This window comes from Chelonus insularis, unplaced genomic scaffold (genome assembly GCF_013357705.1).
Source record: "Chelonus insularis isolate UGA/USDA-ARS -01 unplaced genomic scaffold, ASM1335770v1 contig_88_pilon, whole genome shotgun sequence".
NCBI classification, from domain to species: Eukaryota; Metazoa; Arthropoda; class Insecta; order Hymenoptera; family Braconidae; genus Chelonus; species Chelonus insularis.
In genome coordinates, this window is record NW_023276776.1 from 3,361,152 (window position 1) to 3,383,498 (window position 22,347).

General features: G+C 30.7%; 1 long non-coding RNA gene across 2 annotated transcripts in view; it reads right to left on the minus strand.

Annotated features, from left to right (window-relative positions):
• Positions 1 to 22,347, minus strand: part of LOC118071997 (uncharacterized) — a 46,282-nt gene that overhangs the window by 19,185 nt on the left and 4,750 nt on the right. For both annotated transcript variants that reach the window (XR_004690964.1, XR_004690963.1), the window contains exon 2: positions 19,107 to 19,307. This is a non-coding gene — a long non-coding RNA (uncharacterized lncRNA). The remainder of the gene's footprint in view (positions 1 to 19,106; positions 19,308 to 22,347) is intronic.

Sequence of the window (22,347 nt, forward strand, 5' to 3'; positions counted from 1 at the left end):
CAAATCACATATGATACCACTCGAGGCGCCTTATTAGTCGATTCATCCGAAATGAAATGAATATACTGATGGTAACATGACATTTTGATTTAATAAAAATATAATTATTTCAAGCATGATAACAGGCAGGTAACGTTCTTTTTTTGTGGTCTCAAGAGTTTTATTGTAATTCGAATAATGTAATCAGCATAATATACCAAGTAACAAGAATTCATTCCACTTTGAATAAAATATAAAAATTCTATGATAAAAATCATAGAAGTAACTCGTTATTACTATCCAATTATAAACATTGTAGATTTTTATTTTCTATTTTCTATTCATGAAATCTGAATACCATTATTTCATTTTTTTTTCACCAGCTCTTGGTAGTAATTTTGTTGGGATTGTCATTATAATAATTATGTTGTTTTGAAGTTATTAAAAAAATATAGTTATGAAAATGAAATGTGAAGGACTTGAATATATTTGAATTGAATAAATCCCTAGTTAGTAAATATAAATCAATACTTTTATGTAATTATAGCTTTCATAAACTGTCACGCAATAGCTTAGTAACGTGGAATGTTATCTTTATTTTACGAGCCAATTAAAATACATGTATTATCTTGATATATTTTTTCTCCAATATTCCATTGAAATGTATAATTATATAACAATTAGTAATCATTATTTTCATCTAATTTGACGATAATGAGTTATATTTAATTCATATCTGAAAATGAATTAAAATTTTTTGGCTCTGACTAAATAATGAATTAAAAATATTTCACAAAAGACTAAATGGTAAGAAATATTTTAAAACATCTAGTGTTTGTGGTGGAAAAAAAAAATATTCACAATGCAAAGTCAACTGGTGTTTCTTCTGTAGATTAAATATATATTTTTGTTAGAGTAATACATGAAATTCAACTCTACAAGTATATGTGAATATACACATGAATAAGTGATTTACGGAAACAAAGGAAAACACGTAGCAATCCTCAAATTTCCTTTGACCCTACAATTATAGTTTGGTGATGTGGGAAGGGTTTAGTAGTAGTATAGAATCCGCAGCAGGTGGTGGTTTGTATTCGATGAAGCCCCCTTGCCAAAACGGATTTGCATATTCTCTATGCATATGCATACTCAACTTGACCAATCAGAATTGTAGGACAGGACCTGGATGTTGGTTGTAACGTTGTTAGAATAGAAGATGTATAGAGTATCCACACATATACGGGTATATATATATGTATATATATATATATATATAAACGTACTCTATATATTGTATATTGTACATCAACTACAGTACACGTTGAAAATGAATAACCATTTTATGCTACGTCAAAACCAATATTGAAATTTTATTTTATCGAATTTTTATCTGTTGACAGATGATAAAAATTTATTTAAGCATCATTTGGCATTATTAAATATTGATCACTGAATCAATATTTTATCATTAGATTTTTATACTATTACTCTTTGGAAAGATTTGGAATTCTTTAGTCAATTATCTCTATTTTAAGAAAGGAAAGATTTCTCTTGAATCAAAAATTCAATAGTATTTATCTGAATGATGGAATTATTTTCTTACTCCTCTTCAATGGTTTTGGAGTAAATAAAATAAAGACTCAAGAGTTGAATTTATTTCTCAATGCCAAACAAATATTGGTTTGTACATATATTTTTGAAGTCTAAATAATTCATTTTGACTTAATAATATTCTTTTCTTTTTGTTATAAATTTTTATTCTACCATAATTATTTAATTTAAATATTCAATTTCAAATGGTATTAATTTATTTATCTACCAGGTAATCATCAATAATATTTAAGAAATAAAATCATTTTAAATACCAGATAAAATTTTTTTCGGTTAAATGATCAATTAGTGATGAATTGTTGATGAATGAATTTCAAAATAACTGTCAGTGTGAGATTTCAATCTAATCTGGACATTGTAATAGCCCTAGCAAACAATATTTAGTGAGGATTGATTAAGCACGAAGCGGAATCTTTGTACAAGAGGGGTAAGCTGTTCAATGCTGGATGTCAGTTTGCTGTTGTCAATTTCAAATAAGCAAATTACTGTTGTACGTGTATCAGAATATCTATCCTGAGCAGAAGTGATCGGTTCAATTTAGAACGTATGGCACAATATGTACAATAATAACTAATCAAACTTCACCTAAACCCCCTAATAGTTGTTAAATAGATGACTTATGTATATCTGTATCTATTCATATAATATAAAATCATTGATTTAAGCTCACAAAATATATCAAAATATGCTAGTCTAATGAGTCATCTCATTAATATTCCATAAATCATTGAAACGATCAAAGATAATTGAAATGTGATGCTTGATTCCAGTAATTATTTCCGTCAATATTCATTTGACATCTTTGATAATAATTAATTGAATGATAACACAATGTATTTAACATTCTAACAAAATTTCTTCCAAGATTTCAATACAAAAATCGTTATTATATCTGAAAAAACAACATTGATGATGAAGTAGTTGATATAATAAAGAAGTGAAGAAGAATTTTTCTTGATATGATTGATGAATACAAATGATAGTGGTCCTTTTATTATATCTATATATTAATTGGATTCTAAAGCATAATCTCTTCAACATTAGAGTACAAACATTGGTGGTGTCGACGCTGACAGGTAATCGATCGATGCTGATTTACGTGCATATAAATAATAGCAAGGATCGAGTACAGGGACTGCTGTTAGCACAGTGTGCGAATAAAAGGCGGGAAAGGGTTCTAATGTGTGAATACATGCAATTGTCTGTTTATGCTTGGTCATCGATCCGTCAAATTGTCATTTGCGTGTTTGAAATGCGTAGAAGCCTGGAGAATATAATAACTATTATGAAGAGAAACTAAACTATTTTATTTTTAATAAATCGTTATATAATATTATTAATTATTCACTTTTTTATTGTTAACTTATTGAACCAATGATACTACTTGTTGATAAAATATTTATGAAAATAAAAGTATTGATCTTTTGTGATGGTTGACTTGGTATAAAATTCAGCAAATTTTTATTTTATAGTTCTTTATTCTGATAAAATATTTATGATAATAATAAAACTTTTAGAGAAAAAAGTGCATTTTCAGGAGCTGTTTCAACAAAATCACAACAGACATTAGAATAAATCCATATTCATTGCTTTTCAAAGTTGTAGAAAGCTACAAAATGCTGTTTACAGTTAAACAGTGATAATCGCAATGAGATTAGTGCCATTGGAAGTAAATGCCAATGTTGTAAGCGAACTTGAAGACAGCGAAGTGATAGAAAGAGACAGTAGAAATGCATGGTGGCAAGCAAGGATTATCAACAAAGCTAATGAAATTACCAACTTGCTTTCTGTTGTCTTCTCACTGACTCACTTTAGAGCAATCTCTGTAGGTATGATACCAGAGCTAAAAGCTAACTAGAAAGACGTGGCAGACTGGAGCAAAAGAGAAAGAGAATACGAGAGAAAATATTTTTCTGTTAAACAGAGTAAGCTATATGTAATTTTACTTCGAGTGTACATCTAAAAGAAGCAGAGCAAAAAAAAAAAAGACGGAGGATTTGCTTCTACTTGAAGCTTTTTCTCTTCTAACTATACTAGAACACTAACACCATCATGTATATACCTTGATGCTGATGGTAGCAATGTTATCTTGAATAAAAGCAGATCTTACCAAGACTCTTTCTCCCATCCTCCACGTGCTAGCACTCAAATATCCATCGGAGTTTATTATAAACAACGATGAGTGTGAATTCTCAACTGAGAATAGACTTTACGGCTTTCTGGAAGTGGATTTCTACCAGACATACCTAAGAGTATCATCTATAAAATTTTATCTCATTGTATTGAGTTGATTAAACTATAAAAAATATTTTTAGTAAAGCTACTCGATCAGAAACATTGAAAATCTTCTATCACAACATCAGTCTGGTGATATTTAGGAGGAGTTTAAAAATAGTTGAACAAAAATGATCAAGATAGTGGCAAACTAAAAGCAAATTTCAAGAAACTTTTGATGAATTAAAAGAAGAAATGAACTGGATCATGGCTCTTTTTAAAACAGTATTTAAAATTAATTTAAATAAAATTAGAAATAAATTTAAATAAGATAATTTTTAACCTTTGGTGTATGAGAAGTTGTCGGTGTATACATGGATTTAACAAAAACACTTAATCCACTTTTGGTTCAACAAGAAAAAGTATAAAGTTCTCAAAGAATCTCCTGGATGTACAACAAAGTCCATTTATTTAAGTTCACTCGATGAAAGTTAGGATGAAAGCTGTGGCTTTTGTATTATATTTTTTCCTCTTTTAATAAAAATGACACAGAGAAAACGAGGTAGAGTAGAAAAGACTAGACTGTGCAGACAACGAATGTGAACCACAGGCTGACCACCTGTGCTAGGTCGGATTTACTCCCTTCTTCCTTCCGTTATTCCCACCCTCATTTCTCACTAGTTTTTTAAACTTGAGACCTTTCTTTTGTTAGTTTTTTTTTAGGCAATGCTTTCTGACTCTGGCCGTCTGCCTTGGCCGAGTTCTCTGATGGCCGCGGTCTTCCGGTTTGCAGGTCACTCTTTCCTGGCCCAAACCAACGATCCATGACTCCTATAAGGCACCTGTCGCTAACAGGTGATACCTGTAGGTTATCTAGACCCTTCTTAAAATTACTGGCACGTGCCCTTTTCTTTACTTTTATCTGCTATTTGGTTTTTGGTTGAAGATAAATCAATTTAGTGTACGATACTGAGAAAAAAAAAATTACTTGTACAATAGATTCTTTTTTTCTTCCTCTTCCTGGCGAGTTGCCAAGAAAGTGCTTTTTCGATTATATCAAGAAAACTTGTCCTATAATTTACTTTCGTACAAAAAAATAACTCAAAAAATATGAACGATTTAATAATATCTCAATAACGTGTTAAATTTAATTAACTTGAATAAACACTCAGAATGTTAAATATTTAAAATGTTAAATCAAGCAAAAAATGTTTTTTGTTTTAAAATATTAATTAATAGAAAAAAGAAAAAACTGTTTTATTGAAATGACATTTTTTTGGTCAGAGTTAAATGTCATCCAGTAGACTGAAAATATTAAAAAAAAAAATTTTTAACTTATTTTTGAGAGGAAATCGTTTCAAATAAATGGTTCAAATTGATACTTTTTATATCTATACACGAAATGCAATTTCTGTCACTTCCATTTACTCAGAAGCCATTATATGAGCATTAAATCATTTTTTTCGGTCACAATATCAAAGAGAAATAAAGTGAAAGAGTGAAGAAAGAACAAGAATGAAAGGGGGTGTGGATGGGTGGTGAAAGTAAGGGTTGTTTAATCTCACATAGCAGTTGAATTCCACAAACGTTTCGCGACACATTGGCAAAACATTCGCGGCACGAACGGCACATAAACTCGCAAATAACTACCCGAGTCCGATAGGTTAGATAAGAAAAGCAAAGGAAGTATGAGACGGTGGCATAGCAGTTGGAGAATAGTGCGGGTGGGTAGTGGCAGAGGGCGAAGGAATTTATGAATACGTTCACGTCTCCACGAGCGTAGATATAAACGGCTTAAATTTTTTTAAGAGACTATTATTATCCTTTTATCAAAAGCACCAGGTATGAAAATACGATGAGTGTAAAATAGAAGAAAAAGAGACGGCTAAAAAAAAAAAAATTGCGGAAAAGAGGAAGAAAAAAAAAAAATGAAGAAAAATAAAAATGGAGGTGGGAATGTGGCAGTAGGTCTGCAACACCATGGTCATTATCGTCCCGGAACGGCATCCGGAGACCGGTAAGCCCCGGACTTAATCTAATCTTCCGCCTCTCCTTCTTCCTTTAACTCTTTTGAATTTTACGCTCATTGCAAAACGCGACCTTGCCTTTCGTCTTTTTTCGATAACCAAACCTCCATAATACCAACGCACCTCTATTTTCATCAACGTGTATTGTTTGGCTTGACGATAACTATGAGCTTTTCTCCTCTCTTTCACGGTTGTCGACACATTAGGATAAGAGCGAGCGAGGATAATCTCGTCTCTATACTGAAGTGTTCTCGTTTGTATATACCTTCAAGTTAAAGTTTATATATGCATTTCACGTGGAATGACATAAAGTCAGTCATGATTGAGAATTTTCTTTGTTTACATTCAACACAATTTTAACACTGGTGTCGTAATCATCAACAGAATGACGAGGAAATAAAGCGAGTGTAAATTCAATTTTAAAGTCAACTACACGAAGGAAAATAGGTTATAATGTTTACTACCTCTTTTATTTTTTTCATTATAATTTTGTATTAATAATATAACGTAGCGTCAAATATTATTTTTCAGACTCAGTTGTAAATTGTGTTGTGTTTACTGTTATTGGCAGGGATTTCTCCGCTGTAATTGATTTTTTAAAAATAAGTTTAATCTCAAAGTAAAAAAAACAATACTTCAATAAAAATTGAAAATTAAAATAATCTCTCGTGTGAGTGATTTTTTAACTTTCCATCAGAATATATTACATTTTAAAGCATCGTAAAAGGTTTAAAAATGAATGTCTGTACGTACGTACCACTGTCCGTACGTATAATTGTAAGGCAATGGAAAATCAACTTTACTTATATTATTATATGATAAAAATTTAAAAAAAAATTGGTTTAATATTAATGACTTTATATGATTTAAAATAATTGCATGTTATTTAAAACAACTTCAATTTGTTATAAACAATTAAAAAATAACTTCTACGTAAAAAACGATGCTTATTGCTGATAAATTCGAACACTATTAATAAAATATTTATGTTAATAACTTTATATAAGTTATAAAAATATTGCTAATAATAATTTTTTTTGTTGTTAAAATTGTGATTTTAAATAAATACATAAAATATAGATAGATAAAATTGTCATAAAATTGTAATAAAAAATATAATTACAAACGATCAATAGGAATGGGAAGTATATTGCGTGGACACAAAGTGCACCGGGATTCATTTTTGAGTTTTAAATTATTATTATTTTTATAATAATAGTAATAATCGTAATAATGAAATAGCGATAACAATTTCCTTATTTATCGTTGTATTGTCACTTGTTTTACCTTATCAATCAATATTATTTGATTTTAGCTTTCACAGACGTAATTGCCTATGGAATTCAATCAACGGTAAATTTAAATGACAATAATCAATCGAATGAAAGCTCGAGTCTGTTCAACATATTAAATATTATTTGAGATCAATTAGTAATAGAATAAAATAAATTTCATCATTATTATAGTCGTTTTTATGACTTAACTTGGCAGCTTATTCATCGATGATATAAATTACACAGAAATATCAATGTATTGATCAAGACTCAATTTATCTTGTGATTCATCGGAGGTCTAATTCCGTCACGGTATTATTATACAAAATTGACATTTGTTCCTCAGCTAATAGACTAGAATTAAGTTCATCTGTTCGTCCTTGCACCCACATACTGTAATTAAAATGGAATAATTATTTTATATTATTATTCCATTCCACAATAATAATACCTGATCGCAAATGGAAAAATATTATCTACACTATTCATTTTTTTTATTCATTATTTTTCTTTTTTTTTTTTATTGGTTTATATCCTTCAACAATCCATTAGAATTACATCTGAATGCCCTTGCACCCACGTACCAGACTACAACAAATTACTTGTAGCTACCTCGTCATTCCAGTTCTTGTAATATCAATTTTATCAAGTTTATGGATTTTTTTCCTCTCCTATCACCATATATTTATAAGTCTGTTTTAAAAACTATTTTTAATTAAATGATTAATCTTGTAATTCAATAAGATTAAAACTCCTTCAAAAAAAAAACTCGTAATTCCATTAATTAAAATAAATTCATTAATCAATATCGTATTTTTCTCGTAAAAATAATTTTACCTAATATCCATTTAAACTCTTGTTAATATTTTATTTTTAACTAAACTTCTTCATTAAAATAATGATGATAACTAAATAATTGTTTATAACTCAATAATGTTGTAATCAAGTGATCATAATTTCTGTAATAATATTTCAAAAGTTAAATTTCAAAAAAATGAAATAATCTGAAAAATATTGCCAACAACAACTAGTTTATTTATAATTTTATTTTAAATATTCAATAAAATGATTTAATGTAAATTCACAAGCCATTAAACAGTGATAATTTAAAAGTTTTTACAACACAATGAATAATTATGAAAAATGTGTTTATTATAATAATAAATTCTTTTTAAAGCGTGAATAGGGATCGTTATGACTGACATTGACGTTCAAGCACTGGAACGTCATCAGGAGAATATAATTCATTGGACGTTTATGCGATCGATGATGGGAGTAATCGTTTTCCCAGGCATGGCTTGCATACGCATGACTAAATCGCAGACATGAATATACAGGACGTTCAACACATGTGTTTGTGCCATCATCACAACTGTAGCTCTTGCAGTCCATACTAGGGGCTTGCGTAACTCATTGCGACGCATGATTCATGCTCGTGGTTTTGCGTATATACAAACTCACACCCGGAAGAAGTTTTGAGCTTAGAGCGAGATAGATAATTCAACAAGAAGAGGCAGCTTTAATACAGATTGAGGTGATAATTTAACCGAGCAACTTGGCTAACTCATTAAATCACGTAAACATTCTTTTTGTCTCACTAAACATGAGAATTTACTTCGGAAATTTGACAGTTTTGGATAACCGTGCTCTCTGTGCGGTATGCTAATATCCTTGGAGAACGATGATATGCTAATTTTCATGAATTATTTTTAACACCAACTGAAATGGAGCAATCTACATTGATATTCGAGTTTGGATAATACCAAGTGTTGGACATTGCTGTTTGACAATAATAAAGACAAATAAAACTATTAGATTAATTTTTTTTTTTTTAATTTGATTATAATTAGAAAATATAAAGAGAAACAAAAACGGAAAAATAATTATTTTAACAACATAATATGTTGTTGTATTCAACAAATAATTAGGTAGTTATTATAAAAGATTGTTAATTATAATCTTTAAAATTTAACCACAGAGGTTAACAATCAGGATTAGACTGTTGTTAACTCATTAATAAGTCAGAGGTCATATAGTCTTCTTTTAAAATAATTATATTTATATATAAAAATATCTTTAAATATTTTTTCGAAAAGTATTATTTATTTTTAATAAATGATAATATTTATTTAAATCTGATTGACAAAAAAATGAATTTTAGTATTGAAATTAATTCTAAAAATGACGTTGAGAGTTTAATAAAAGTGGGAATTGAATTAAAAATGGTAAATAAGTGTGATTGGATATTTAAAATTCGTGTGAAGGCATTAATAATAAAAATAAATGAACAGGCATAAAAATGGGGAATAAATATATATTTCAATAGACTCAACATACTAGGTAAAATAGAATAATTGAAATTTTTATAATTCAAGCAAAATCAACATGAGAATCGTGCTCACAGAGTTGTTGGAATACCAACTGGAATAATTTGAAAATAATGAACGCTTGATGAGAAGAATTTTCAAGACTTGGGCAACGCTGTTATCTCTTTTGCGGTCTACATCGTGAGTTTGAATCGCTTGTTCCTTTGTATAAGAAATATAACGACTCTACTGTTTGAGTATCAAGAAATGTTTTCCTCACGGTTTCTTGTTATATTCACAACCTCGTGAATCACTTGTCGACCTCTTTTGGCACTTTTCCTCCTCCCTTGCTCTCTTCTTCAACTGGAGTGTCTAGCAATTGAATATTTTTAATGACACAATGTCAATGGACACTTATAAATCACTCATTTGCCAATTATTTTAACTTACTTCCATTTTTCATCTTCTGGCCTAATTTTTTGTTCACCAAATAAATCATTAAAAAAGAAGTGATAAATGATCTTGAACACAGAAATTTATTTTTATCATCATGAATGGTTTTTAAAAATACTCTTCTTAATTTTTAAGGTCGGTAGAAAATTTATTTATTATTCGATAATGAAATAAATTATTCTTGAAGTGAATTTAATTGTTATTCTTTGATAAAATATTTTATAAATGTTGGCAATTTTATTTCCCAGTGTCAAAGAGTATCAAGATTTGGATATGCTAATATGAAACATTGAAAAAAAGGTGCACCTTTCTACAAAACTTTCCAATGTAAAGGACATTGAGCTTAGCTTTTTGACCTTTTTTACCACTTTTTATTCTTTGCTACCAACCGAAGGGATTCTTCTTTATGTTCAGCATATCGATAGATGGATGAATGTTACTTATGGTTGATCGTTAGTCGTTGAGTCGAAGCCTTCAATGTGGGAATCGGAGCAATCGTAGATATTGATCTTCGGAAATGGGGCTGGAAGATGAAGAGATTGGAGAAAACCTCAGTGGAATAGTGGTGAACATGTTGGGAATATATTTCTGTCTGCACTATAGCAAATTTGTCCTGTCTCATGTGATGTAATTTTATAACATTGTTACAGTTGATTTAAAATTCAACATTTGGCTTCAACAATCAAAGTATAAATTTACAAATTTGTCACTATTCTTTTTCATTTTCGCGCTCTATATATTTAACTTTTTTTTTTCTTTTTTGATTTCTCATTCGTCGTTTGTGTCTTCCTTCTTTCCTTTTGTCTACTGCCAGGTATTTTGCATGAATAAAAGTGACATATTTTTCCAAGAGACAAATTCCAGTTACACTTGAGCGAAAGGGACTTTGAAAAGACTCAAATTTAAACTTTGTGAGTTTATATTGTCTCAGAGAGTGATTTTTCAGTTGCAGTCGTAATAACCTTTTTGATAGGAAATTTAATGTTCTCGTAAAAATCTTCTATGACTTTTTATCAACTTTTGAGTTGATCAACTGAAAAAAGTGTTGGAAGCATTGACATACAGTGTTAGTTGAAAGTGTTATCAATGTAAACTTGAGAAACTCTCATTTTATAAAAACAACAATTCGTTTATAAGGATTGCAATTTTTGTTTGTCAGACAAAGTTTAATTCATGGGGAAAAAAATGTCTCTTTTCTTTCTATTTTTCATCTTTTTCTTTTACTGACATGTATTTTGTATGAATAAAAGTGACATATTTTTCCAGGAGACAAGTTTTAGTTTTACCTCGACGAACGAGACTCTCAAGAGACTAAAGAAAAATTCAATCTGAATTTTTATTCGCTGCTTCCGCCTCTCAATTTTCTTCCCCGAGTTTTTGCTTTTTACACTTTAAAAGCAATACCACAATTTTTATTTCTTTTGCATTCGTTTGTTTTTTATTTTAACATCATTCTTCCTATTTATTCTCCCTATGTATATCAACTGAAATCGACATTTATTGTTATGCAAATATCATTAATAATAAATTGTTGACAATCATATATATATTTTCCCTCTTACAAATGTCAAACTAACAATGCTCACCCTTTCATAATACTTTTATTATCGTTAACGAGGCGCGATAATTCAAATTGTCTCTCTCGTGAAGGTTTCCACATTCGTAGGCGTACAGAAACAATTACAGAATGTGGAGGCGGACATATGAGTAGTCTAGAATTGGATGACATTCTGTGGACGTTGCTTGTCAACAGAATAACTTTATTTGCTTATTTTCCACTATTACATCCATCCTAAGGGGAAAGAAACTCGAGAGATAACATGGAAATTAATTTTGGAGAATTACTTTATCGTTCAACAAATAAATTCAATTTTTAGTTTGCTAAACATTGTAGATCCAAATACTTTTTATTTAGCACAAACTTAAATTAAAAAATTCAACTGCATAAACTTGTCATTTTCTCAAATGTTAAACATTTAATTGAAATAATAAATTTCTTGATAACTTAAATTGTTTATCAACTTTTAATAATTAAATAATAATCGTGAAACCACAGCACTCATAGTAAATTAACTTTCCTAAAAAACAAAGAGAGTCATTGTATCCTTTTTATTTAAATGAAAAAACTTTATTATTTCAGAGGTATAAGTAAAGTTGGTGCAGTAGGTTGTTAATTAAGAGTTAAATTAGTTGAACAATTTGAAATAAAATGAGAACTTTCTCTTGATATGCTGTAAGCACTTTAGAGAGAAAGCAAAAAAATATTATGATTGAGGATCAAGTGAGAATTGACCATCAAATTAAATGAAAGATTACTCAGTTAGAACCTTACATCAAGCACTCCCTAGCTCTCCCCCTAGCATCATCATCAGCGGAACCATCGATCTGCCTCGTGGTAATGCACAAACTGCCTAGATATAATCGTTCACGATAATTGTGTCGTCGCTTTAGAAATTCCGGTCGTGGCAGCGTCAGCTGTACCGGATGGTAGGGCTCCAACAATCGTTTCTATCTCTCTGTCTCTATACTCTGTTCTACTCGACCTTTTCTACTTTGTGTTCAATTTAGACAAGTTGCAAGAGGAAACTTGTCTTGCTTCTCTACCCTAATGGATAGTGATGAGCTAATATCTGTCCCAAAACTGTATCAAGGGATAAGATAATTATAAATAAAGTGATAAGATATTTTGGAATGCTGTAGTAAATAATTATCATTGAAACAATTGAAACTTTATCAATAAATTGTTGACGTAAGTAGTTGTCAAGCGAAAGTTTCAATAAGGATTCTTTTTGTCGATTATTTTCATTTGCTTTGATAAAAAACTACACAACTGAAACTTGCCAGGTTATTACATCACTGAAATATTCAGCAATAAGTTCTAGAGTATTCTGAAATTGTTTCCAGTATTTGCTGTGTAAAATTGTTATTTAATTTCCATCAATAAGGCTTCGACAGTTGAAATAGTTATTTTGTATTTGCAACAGTGATAGTGGAATTAGAATCTTCTATTAATGTAATATTTAGATAAATAATTAATATAGAAAAAATTTCTGGTAGTAGAGATTATCATTGAGTTCTATTATTTTAATGTAGAAGTTTGGAGAACAGATGCTCTAGAAGAATTGTCTTAATTCATAGAAATCCCACGTTGTTAACACGTTTGTTCCTGCAAATACTTGTAACAAACTGGATTAGGGGGCAATAAAGTTTGACAGATAAAGAATTTCGATTTCTTTGTTATAGAGCGTGCTATTTTTGTAAATTCAAGCATCAACTCTGAGATTACCCTAATACAAAGTAAAGAAATAATAATAGATAAAGTCTATTAGTCAGCTTTTTTTCTTTGGAACTGTTCAGCAGGTTAGGAAATGTTAGTTTTATTTTAGACTTCCAACTACGTAGTTATTCTTCATCAGAACTATCTAAAGTATTGATGATGTTCAATACTACTTCCTGAACCATTTTTGCTCCTTGATGCAATTGTCGTTTAATAGACACCATGAGTGATTGAATTGGAAATACTCTGGAAAGCTATAAGGTTTTAATAAGAGTCATAAAATTCCAATGTTCCAATTAAGTCACAATTATAATAATATTTTTATTCCACAATAGGAGGAAATATTAAAAAGTTCCTGATAATAAATGAAAAGTCCATTAAACATTTCATCAGAATAGAATAGAGGGAAAAGGTTATAATTTTTTCCAGGTGGTGATTAAGCAGGACCATTAAAAAATTCCGTGTGGCAGTCTTCCAAGCGTGCAACGATCCATGACAAGGTGCGGCTGTCCTCTGCTTATATCGTCGCTTCCCGCCTCCAGACGAATGATGACGAACGTGTCTCAACACGTTCCGCTTCGCGCTGGGCATTATAGAAGTTCGTAGAGCGAAGTTCCTGGTTTTATTTTTGGTTGTCCGGGTGATAGAGCACTCCGAAGAGGCAGCTTGGAACTTTCTAAAGACTTTGCCGATGAAAGAAGACGAGAAGTATGTCTTGAAAAGACACGATTGCTAATGGCTCAAGCTTTCATTGGCCTTTCCTGACGGTTCTAAGGCTGATAGACATACATTTGTTGGATTTGACAACCATTTTCATGCTAATATCCTGTGTCTCTTCGTTCACACAAAGGAATGGAATGTGTTTAAAGAGGTCACCAACTATTGTTGGAGGTTTTATTACAAAAATCATGAATTTTAACTTGTTTTATTGTTATGTTTATGCTAGAAAATTATTAGACTGTTGATTGATCACAGTTTCCACTGACAATAAAATTTTTAGTTAAAATTTCATCGACACGTACTTTTTTTTATTTAAATAAAATTGAAATTTAAATGCATGCTGAATCATTGGACCGATGAATATATTCATTTAATCTTCATCATTGAATTAATCCAACATTAAATACATGAAATATTGTATTCCTGTGTACATGGCAATTAGAGATACTCTATTAGAGATGTATTGAGATACATGGAAATACATTTGCTTGATTTGACAGTTATTTTCATGCTAATATAGTGGTTCTTCCTTATTTTCTTGGTGCGCTCAAAGTTGTCTCAGAATCTTGATGCGCAAATAGATAGTATTGTTAGCCCAAGTTCAGAGGTGTAGGAAAGATGAAGAGAAGAAATGGCAAAAAGAAAGAGAAAGAAGCAGTAGCCTCTCGACGTCTCGCCACGGATCGATCGCAGACACCCGGTGGTGATAAAACAAAGGAACGTGCCGCTTGAATTATGAATGGTGTCTCGATTTGAATCCGGCCGGAAGATCTACTTTTCTCTACCATCATCATCAGTCCGATGAATTCAGGATCATGTTAATGGAAGCATTGATTTTATCTTGAAAGAGAATTCCCAATACTTTTTTTTTTATTACATTCGCAATAAGAATATGAATTGGATTTCCTTTAAATAACTTATTACAATCTATTTATATTTATAAATTGGATCATTGATGAAGTAAAAGAGAAATTTTTCTCTTGATAAGTTTATCAAGAATTATAAGATAAAATGACTTTTATTGATGCTGAAAGTTTGTAAAAATATCGGAGTAATATGACAAGAAAAAGTATTTGAGTAATTTATTTTTAATTTTACAAATTCCCAAGTAAATTTAATTTTCAAAATGAAATTAATGTAATCCAATATCAAGTACTTAATGCAAACATCTCTGTAAAATTATTTTCAATGAATATAACCAGTTGTTGGACTATGAGAGAACAGCTGTCTAATTAATTAATTTCCTTTAAGTATAACACACAACTTGTGTCATTGCTATTATATTAAAGTGTCACATTTCATGTGTAGCAGAATAATATTTAACAAATAGTTTTTATAATGAGTTTGAATTTATAAAATTCTCTTGAGGAATATTTTCGTTAAAATACTTCAAAAATAATGATGAAAATGTATGTTTAAGTGAATTGAATTGGGTCATTTACACGAGCAGTATTAAATCTTAAACTTCGAAGCAGAATAATGTAGGATGGAAAAGCAAACAGGACAACTACCGTAGCACAAACGAGCCATTAACGTAGCAAACGTTCTTCCGTAGATGACCCGTGCAAATCCTTAGCTGACTTCATTGCTGTCAGTTAGACAGAAGACGACCTGGTGAAATGATATAGATATAAATGAACTGAACGAAAGTACCTCTGCTATATGTCCAAAGGTCGTAACCAAGGGCAACCGAGGTAAAAGCATTTAGGTTTGCCAAGGCGACTGGTAACATGGTTAGGGGGTCATCAACGCCAAGACGTAGCCAAGATAACATTGCTTGGACTCGTGAGGATACCTAGATGAAACGAGTGATGCTGAGAATTGGTCAAGAGGACGAAAGAGAACCCGTAACATAGAAGGGAAATTAAAAATGAAGAAGTGAATAAAAAAAGACCTGGACTTGCTGGTATAAGAGAAAATGTTTTAGCTTGGACATTGAACTACTACACAAGAAAAAGAAGAATAAGAAAACTCTAGCAAAAGTTCCATGAGCGATAAACGACGTGCGCTGGAGAGATTTAACCTAAGGAAAATCCGAAATCCTCAACCTACAACCTCTCTACGTACTCATCTTGCTCCACTGCTTTTCCTAATTTTTTTTTCTGCCTTTTCTCGTACTTTCAATTAACCTCTCGACATTCTTGAGCTGTGTCTAACTGAAGTGATTGTTTTTTCATTAGTCCAAAGATTTTTGGCCAATGATCTCTATAGAGTAAAATTAAAAAGTTGTTCAATTTTATGCCAGTATCTAAATCAAGGTTTTATTTGACTAAAAATTTAAATAATTTAATAAATGAATTCACTGAACATTGTTTAACCATTTTATTGTAAATAAAAACTTGAATGAATGAAATTCTATGGGAAAAGTTCATTTTAATATTCATCTTATATTTAATTGAATAATAATTGGAAATATTCTCCAACGTAGTTGATTCAATAATGATTTTCTTGGAAATGAAATTAATATCGATAAGCCTCGTATATTTGACCCGTTAGCTTATCATATAATAATCTATAATCTCGCTTAATCTTCTACTTGCAATTAGACGCTTTTTTTATCTTGTCTTTTTTGTTTTGTTTCTGGATCGTAAGGAAGTTACAGTAAGCATTTTGTCACGGAGCCCATTTCATTGTCTTGAGTCATATACCATAAGACAGATAAAAATCTTGACTGGCTTTTATTGTTGTAGGTATGAAAGTAGGAAAGAAAAACTGTCCTGCGTAGACGGTTTAATCCTAGCACAACATTGGAGGTTGTTATCGGTCTTCGTTGAAAGAGCCAGGAGACACTTGTTCGTTTTCCTCTTGTTTCCTTGTGCTACAACAAAGTACTCTTGCACCGCCTCGTTGCACCCGACTGGCGGTTCAAAGTCCCCTAGTTCCCTTTTATAAGACCTCAACATGATTTGTGACTTCCAGAAGTTGATTCTAATAGGGTAAACCTAACAAATGGACAGCATATCTGTTTTTCTCATTTTTTTACACTTAATTCTTACTTGACAAGTTTTATTATTGCTATTTCTATCAAATGATGATAAATATACAATAAAACTTTGTTATCAATTATTGTAACATCTTATCAAATAGTTATTGTACACTTTGATGCTACAATTATCACTTTATAGGCTCATTACCACATCAAAAATAATTAATTTACATTGATAAAAATGTTATGACCTGTTTGATGTTTAAGAAATTTTTCTCTAAACCCATAAAAAAAAATTTCTCATCTCTACTCCAAAGGTACTTGAAATGTATTCATTATTTTTGCAAAATCAATATAAATAAGAAAGTTGATAAAATAAAGATATATTAGTGTAAGTTGGTTTTTTGCTAATAACTCGGGATCTATTAGGCCTATGTAAAAAATAAGCATATCAATAGATTTGTGAGAGTAATAGCTTTTGATTGCTTTAGTCAAAATCATAATTGGAGCATAATTTATGCTGAAAATTAGAGCAATTTCCGGTTTTACCCCATTTTAGGTGTGAAAAAATTAATTTTTCGAAAGTTTGACCTGATTCCGCATTTCTACACATTGAGACGAAGAGAATGAGTGGTCGAACTTGAAAATCGGACAACTTTGATTTTTCGACCCCAAAAAATGGCAAGTGGTACCCCTTTCCATTTTTTTAGGCCAAAAAATAAAGGTACTCAGATTTTGATGATTGAGGGCTCATTCTCTTCGTCTTGATGTGTAGAAATGCGGAATCGGGGCACCGGTCAAGAAAATTCACTTTAACACCCTTAAAAAGGGGTTACACTAAATACAAATTACGAATTATCATCCCCTTGACTTTAAACCCTTATAACTCTTGAACGGACGGTCCAATAACTGTTTTTACGGACGTTTCAGAAACTTGAAAATCTAAGCTAAATATGCATATTCATAAAAGATATTTAAAAAATTTCCTTCATCCTAGAATTCGCTAAAATATAAAAAAAAAAACACATTTTTTGGGAGTTTGATAACTATTTTGGCCATTTTGAGGGTGAAATAAATTTTTTTGACATTTCTCATGGATATGTATCTCTAGCTAAGATTCTGAAGTTTCTAAATACCCCCCAAAAATTATTGTTAGATAACTTGTATAAGAGTCATAAAGGTCGAAAGTCGAGTAAAGGTAAAAAAATCATCTACTCTATGACTTTGAACCTTCATAACTCATGAAAAAATCATCCGATTCATACGGGAAGTGGAAGATGAGGTTTTTCATAACTGTATAAGTAATTTCTTTAATTAAAGCTCTTATTGACAATACCAACATTCCCATGATTTTTGACTCAGTCATTTAGAGCATTGAAGTTTTGATAAAAATCCTAAAGAATATCAAGAGCAGTCAAGTTTAATGGTTGAGGATTCATTTGACGTCGTTTAGATACTGCTTCAATTCAGATATACCAAAATTGCACGAACTAAAGAGGGTATATAACCACAGTAGTAAAACCTTCATCATGACACCCTTCTCCATGTCTTTAACCGCTTTTACCATCATCCCCCAACTTGTTTTCAGCACCTCTTAGCTTTCTCTACTTCTTACTTCTTCTTTATGTCTTATCCTCCTTCCGGAGGGTGACTCGAAAGATCGAATAAGAACGAGCTCGACGAGACATAAATGAAAATCTTGAGAACTCCATCAGCAAAGAAAATTTGTTTGAGGATTGTATCTACTATGGATGCAAGATCATCAACATTCAAAAGACGATGAAGATTTTTGCTACCTTTAATCACAATTTTCATGATTCGTTTCAACAAAATGAAGATTAGTTCTGGCAATTTGATTACCAAATTATTTTGAATTTTAGATTAACTAAATTGGTTATTTGTTTTTGTGTTGTTTCAATTCTGCACTTCTATTTCTATTAAATTTCCTCAATTAAATATAAATAACCTTTTGATTTTTAATTACGAATAAATTAACTTTGAAAACTATTTCAGTAGAACTGTTTTATCACTCATTTTTTAAGTAAATTAAAAATTAAAGATCAGAAATTCTTGACACTTTCAACGATAGTATTCATCAGCATGAGGAATTTTAAATTAGAAATGTCAAGAGTTATTTATCGATGGTTGTATCGAACTTGATGACCCAACTTTTGTTGGACTAATCAATCAAAATTACAAACTAAATCTTGTATAAAAATTATTTTTGAAAAAAAGTGAATAAATTTGCACTATATCTATAGATAGACTTTTAGAGATCAATTTTAGCTTGCGTCATTACCAATTGTATCAATAACATACCTTCAGTTTATTCGATCGTTTTTTTCCATCACTCTTCTCTATTACCCTTCCTCTTCCACTAGCCAAGTCTCATTTATTTATCCGTCGGTGTATTTTCAACCATGGATTGACACATAGCTCGTGCATTCCCTTGACACCTCATTCTTCCAGCAAACGTGAGCTCTGCAGCATTGAATCTGCTGCAAGTTCTAACAGTCGCGTCTAACAAAAAAAAAAACAAAATAAACTGAATCAAAATAAATATATAAACTAAATAAATAGAAATGAAGATTATATTTTTGTATCCAATAAGTTATTTTATAAAGGTTTCAAGAATTCTATTAGATATTCATATGAATTCATTCATTTTTATAAAATAAATCTCTGAAGCTGAGATAACAAATGATTTTCGATATTTTAAACGTGTTTATGTTTCTTTTGAAATAGCTAGAATGAAAAAAAAATATCAAAGTAATATTAAAACACTCCATGACTTCTATTTCATGATAATTAAATTTCCTCGCAGAAGAATAATTAGGAATCTTTTGAACACACAAAGGAGCGTAGAAGTAATAATTAAAGTTGTAACATTCCATGTCAATTGTTGAATAATAAATAATTCATTTAGTCTTTGTAACACGTTAGTCAATAATTAAGATAACTGGCTAATTTCCGGTAAAAAAATTCATTACAAAGTTTTTACTAAATAAATAAAAAAGTGAAAAAATTAGTCAAATATATGCTTTGGTATATATATGTATATATATTTAATGCATTATTGATAATAGCTAATGTATGACATCATCTTTGTTAATATATGCTGTGTCTTTTGCAAATTCTAGAACTCGGGTGTGTTTTGTAGCGCGGAAAGTCTTTGATGATTTCAAGAGATAAGATACTGGTTACATTGTCATAACGACGTGGGCTCCATTCCAAGTCTTCAGAGCTTCGCGAAACCGCATGGGATAGCTTATCACTTCTGCTTATTCAAAGCAGTCATCTTTGTACAGGTCTTTAGCTTTGATCTTTTGCATAGTACAAACATCCTCTTCCTCTTCAACTATAACTCCGTAACACACTTTCGAAACTCTGACTTGGAGAATAATCCTTTAATTTGATTAAAAATCATCACAGTTCAATAAATTTCAATATTATCTTCTTGTTATTACATCATTCCAAGTCAATTATTGATCATCTTTATATTTATTTTAAAAAATACTTCAATAATACTTTGATAAAAAATTAGATTGATTTTCTATTCATTTTAAAATAAGCTGTATTATCACGTTCATGTAATTTTTTTTTTTAAAACGTTTTTAGTTGGGTGATTTATATTTATTGGGTAGCTACCACACGTTGTACATTTCTAAATTCTCACACTGAGAAATACGAACGCCCAACTTACAATACAGCACACACTCAGAGAACGGGTCATCCGGCTTTACTGATGCGAATGGTTTGATCTAAACGGTTGAATTGGTATGCTCAGCTTACCCTCACAAATGGATATACTCCAATAGGACTTTGGTATAAAGGAAATGCATTAGTTGAATGCGGAAACTTCAGTTAAGAACACAAGCCATATTTAAAGATTATACTACATAAGTTTTACGATCTGAATTTTCAACATTTATGTCATCAAAATGCTTCATTTTACTGCTCTAACCTTTGCAATAACCTTTTATAAAGGACATTCAATTTCTAGATCAGCTATATCTATGTATTCAACGTATGTCTTTAAGTTTAAAAGTTATAGTTTGAAAGAAAAACAGCCAAATCATCAAGTATTAATGGGCGAATTTGAGGAAAACAACTTTCTCAAGTAAACAATACTTTAATTTGAATAGTCTCCAATATAAGAATTCCAAGTTTAACTGCTCAAATGGACATTTCTTGCTAAGCTTTAAAGTCAAGAAAATGTTAAGGTTCGAACGATGCTGAAACTTTATAAGTGCATTATATTGCGAATCTAGTTAGAAAAAGTTTGACTTTTAGTTCAACTCATAACTTATCAGTTTCTATCCAAACAATGTTATAATTCCAACATAACTGTGTATTTTCAAGCAATAATATTTTAGTCTTCATCATCTGTCATCGATAAATATCCACCTTTCTGCTACCCTTCATATGATTCATGAATTGAGAAGTCTAACAGCTAAACAAGGTATAAGTGGTAGTTGTTTGAAGACACTTTTCCATCACGGAATACAACCTATCATCAATAGATTACCAGTAATAATATAATGTGTTGGTGCGTGTCCCTTTGTTGTTAAGTTCTAGCTAGTTCACACACGATGACACACTTAACTTCTACTAAGCAATCAACATGCTATCAAAGTTTAGTATAAACACAATTGTAGTAACATGTTTTCTGAAAGAATAGCGTAAATATTGAATCATCAATGTGTTCTAATCTGAGTTCACGTACACAACAATAAACTTGATATGATTATTCAGAAAGAGGTAAATTTTTTATTGATTTCATAATAAAACTTATTATCTTGTTCGATACATCAAAATACCTTGTTTATCACTTTTAATAACTGATAAGCAACATTAGTGTATGAGTTTTGTTCTTTTAAAACCTTTAGGAAAACAGACTAACACGTGAAGAATGATCTGTTTTAAATTCTAGACCTTATCCCACTGAGGAAATTACAAAGTCATTGAGCTTAGTGAAGAAACAAATGTTGGAAAAATTGGATCCAAATGCTCACTGATTATCTACTTAATTTCATTGGTTATATTTCTTTTAGATTTAGGAAACATTCCGTAAAAAAATTATGATATATTCCAGGCTATGCATAAAATAATAATCCTTTAACCGAGATAATCCCAGGCCTATGTACTCTAGACCATAAAGGGATAAATAATAGTGGAATAGGATCGAATTCATAGCACCAGTGCATGGCCAATAATGACTTTATAAAGTAATCGGTTTTGCCAGAGGACAGATCATTGGATGCGATGGAGCGTACCGAATTAGGAAAGTACATTGACTCTGTATGCTTTTGCTCATGGCTTGGCGTTGGCGAGATAACACTCTCACGAGGAAGATACAAATACACAAGTGGCTGAAAGAGTGAAACAGATATTCTAAAGTGTTAGTTGGTAACGGACAAGTATCCATGGTGGTTTAACGCTTGTGGGCAAGGGTATACCTAGCACTTTCCAGGATCGTTGCAATTCCATGCGATTTCGACGCGGATTGGACACCCTCTCCAACACCACACACAGCTACCACAACCGCTATTGCCATCAA